At 46.6% G+C, this 2,500-nt stretch overlaps 7 non-coding genes and 2 pseudogenes across 7 annotated transcripts in view; all 9 read left to right on the top strand.

Moving 5' to 3' along the window:
- Positions 1-142: 142 nt before the first annotated feature.
- On the top strand, positions 143-261 carry LOC146264080 (5S ribosomal RNA). Its single transcript, XR_014725774.1, has one exon. It is a non-coding gene; the product is annotated as a 5S ribosomal RNA (ribosomal RNA).
- A 170-nt stretch (positions 262-431) lies between these two features.
- Positions 432-550, top strand: LOC146264079 (5S ribosomal RNA). Its single transcript, XR_014725772.1, has one exon. It is a non-coding gene; the product is annotated as a 5S ribosomal RNA (ribosomal RNA).
- Positions 551-716: 166 nt separating this feature from the next.
- LOC146264078 (5S ribosomal RNA) lies at positions 717-835 on the top strand. The gene has a single exon (XR_014725771.1). It is a non-coding gene; the product is annotated as a 5S ribosomal RNA (ribosomal RNA).
- Positions 836-1,019: 184 nt separating this feature from the next.
- On the top strand, positions 1,020-1,128 carry LOC146264077 (5S ribosomal RNA; annotated as a pseudogene).
- Positions 1,129-1,307: 179 nt separating this feature from the next.
- On the top strand, positions 1,308-1,416 carry LOC146264076 (5S ribosomal RNA; annotated as a pseudogene).
- A 182-nt stretch (positions 1,417-1,598) lies between these two features.
- LOC146264075 (5S ribosomal RNA) lies at positions 1,599-1,717 on the top strand. Its single transcript, XR_014725770.1, has one exon. It is a non-coding gene; the product is annotated as a 5S ribosomal RNA (ribosomal RNA).
- Positions 1,718-1,903: 186 nt separating this feature from the next.
- On the top strand, positions 1,904-2,022 carry LOC146264074 (5S ribosomal RNA). The gene has a single exon (XR_014725769.1). It is a non-coding gene; the product is annotated as a 5S ribosomal RNA (ribosomal RNA).
- Positions 2,023-2,204: 182 nt separating this feature from the next.
- LOC146264073 (5S ribosomal RNA) lies at positions 2,205-2,323 on the top strand. The gene has a single exon (XR_014725768.1). It is a non-coding gene; the product is annotated as a 5S ribosomal RNA (ribosomal RNA).
- Positions 2,324-2,497: 174 nt separating this feature from the next.
- Positions 2,498-2,500, top strand: part of LOC146264072 (5S ribosomal RNA) — a 119-nt gene continuing 116 nt past the window's right edge. Inside the window, exon 1 of the ribosomal RNA XR_014725767.1 lies at positions 2,498-2,500. This exon is cut by the window's right edge and continues 116 nt beyond it. This is a non-coding gene — a ribosomal RNA (5S ribosomal RNA).

Genomic DNA, 2,500 nt, shown 5'->3' with positions numbered 1-2,500 from the left:
CAAGTAGTCCTTCATGAAAGGGGCTGGAAGCTGTTTTCATTTTGACACGAGAGAGAGAGAGAGAGAGAGAGAGAGAGACTACCTTGCATTGTCAATTGCTAAATCTGTATATGGATAAGTAGCCTATGGTTGTCAACTTATTTCGTACGGCCATACCAGCCTGGCAACGCCCGATCTCGTCTGATCTCGGAAGCTAAGCAGGGTCGGGCCTGGTTAGTACTTGGATGGGAGACCGCCTGGGAATACCAGGTGCTGTATGCTCTTTTGCTCATTCACTTAGAAACTGAAATCTTGCAATATGCACAAGTAGTCCTTCATGAAAGGGGCTGGAAGCTGTTTTCATTTTGACACGAGAGAGAGAGAGAGACCACCTTGCATTGTCAATTGCTAAATCTGTATATGGATAAGTAGCCTATGGTTGTCAACTTATTTCGTACGGCCATACCAGCCTGGCAACGCCCGATCTCGTCTGATCTCGGAAGCTAAGCAGGGTCGGGCCTGGTTAGTACTTGGATGGGAGACCGCCTGGGAATACCAGGTGCTGTATGCTCTTTTGCTCATTCACTTAGAAACTGAAATCTTGCAATATGCACAAGTAGTCCTTCATGAAAGGGGCTGGAAGCTGTTTTCATTTTGACACGAGAGAGAGAGACTACCTTGCATTGTCAATTGCTAAATCTGTATATGGATAAGTAGCCTATGGTTGTCAACTTATTTCGTACGGCCATACCAGCCTGGCAACGCCCGATCTCGTCTGATCTCGGAAGCTAAGCAGGGTCGGGCCTGGTTAGTACTTGGATGGGAGACCGCCTGGGAATACCAGGTGCTGTATGCTCTTTTGCTCATTCACTTAGAAACTGACATCTTGCAATATGCACAAGTAGTCCTTCATGAAAGGGGCTGGAAGCTGTTTTCATTTTGACACGAGAGAGAGAGAGAGAGAGAGAGAGAGAGACTACCTTGCATTGTCAATTGCTAAATCTGTATATGGATAAGTAGCCTATGGTTGTCAACTTATTTCGTACGGCCATACCAGCCTGGCAACGCCTGATCTCGGAAGCTAAGCAGGGTCGGGCCTGGTTAGTACTTGGATGGGAGACCGCCTGGGAATACCAGGTGCTGTATGCTCTTTTGCTCATTCACTTAGAAACTGAAATCTTGCAATATGCACAAGTAGTCCTTCATGAAAGGGGCTGGAAGCTGTTTTCATTTTGACACAGAGAGAGAGAGAGAGAGAGAGAGACTACCTTGCATTGTCAATTGCTAAATCTGTATATGGATAAGTAGCCTATGGTTGTCAACTTATTTCGTACGGCCATACCAGCCTGGCAACGCCTGATCTCGGAAGCTAAGCAGGGTCGGGCCTGGTTAGTACTTGGATGGGAGACCGCCTGGGAATACCAGGTGCTGTATGCTCTTTTGCTCATTCACTTAGAAACTGAAATCTTGCAATATGCACAAGTAGTCCTTCATGAAAGGGGCTGGAAGCTGTTTTCATTTTGACACGAGAGAGAGAGAGAGAGAGAGAGAGAGACTACCTTGCATTGTCAATTGCTAAATCTGTATATGGATAAGTAGCCTATGGTTGTCAACTTATTTCGTACGGCCATACCAGCCTGGCAACGCCCGATCTCGTCTGATCTCGGAAGCTAAGCAGGGTCGGGCCTGGTTAGTACTTGGATGGGAGACCGCCTGGGAATACCAGGTGCTGTATGCTCTTTTGCTCATTCACTTAGAAACTGACATCTTGCAATATGCACAAGTAGTCCTTCATGAAAGGGGCTGGAAGCTGTTTTCATTTTGACACGAGAGAGAGAGAGAGAGAGAGAGAGAGAGAGACTACCTTGCATTGTCAATTGCTAAATCTGTATATGGATAAGTAGCCTATGGTTGTCAACTTATTTCGTACGGCCATACCAGCCTGGCAACGCCCGATCTCGTCTGATCTCGGAAGCTAAGCAGGGTCGGGCCTGGTTAGTACTTGGATGGGAGACCGCCTGGGAATACCAGGTGCTGTATGCTCTTTTGCTCATTCACTTAGAAACTGACATCTTGCAATATGCACAAGTAGTCCTTCATGAAAGGGGCTGGAAGCTGTTTTCATTTTGACACGAGAGAGAGAGAGAGAGAGAGAGAGAGACTACCTTGCATTGTCAATTGCTAAATCTGTATATGGATAAGTAGCCTATGGTTGTCAACTTATTTCGTACGGCCATACCAGCCTGGCAACGCCCGATCTCGTCTGATCTCGGAAGCTAAGCAGGGTCGGGCCTGGTTAGTACTTGGATGGGAGACCGCCTGGGAATACCAGGTGCTGTATGCTCTTTTGCTCATTCACTTAGAAACTGAAATCTTGCAATATGCACAAGTAGTCCTTCATGAAAGGGGCTGGAAGCTGTTTTCATTTTGACACGAGAGAGAGAGAGAGAGAGACCACCTTGCATTGTCAATTGCTAAATCTGTATATGGATAAGTAGCCTATGGTTGTCAACTTATTTCG

The sequence above is a fragment of the Hypomesus nipponensis genome, chromosome 12 (assembly GCF_054491055.1).
Source record: "Hypomesus nipponensis isolate SF chromosome 12, ASM5449105v1, whole genome shotgun sequence".
Taxonomy (NCBI): domain Eukaryota; kingdom Metazoa; phylum Chordata; class Actinopteri; order Osmeriformes; family Osmeridae; genus Hypomesus; species Hypomesus nipponensis.
The sequence above is the reverse complement of the archived record's forward strand: the minus strand, read 5'-3'. Positions and strand labels throughout refer to the sequence as shown.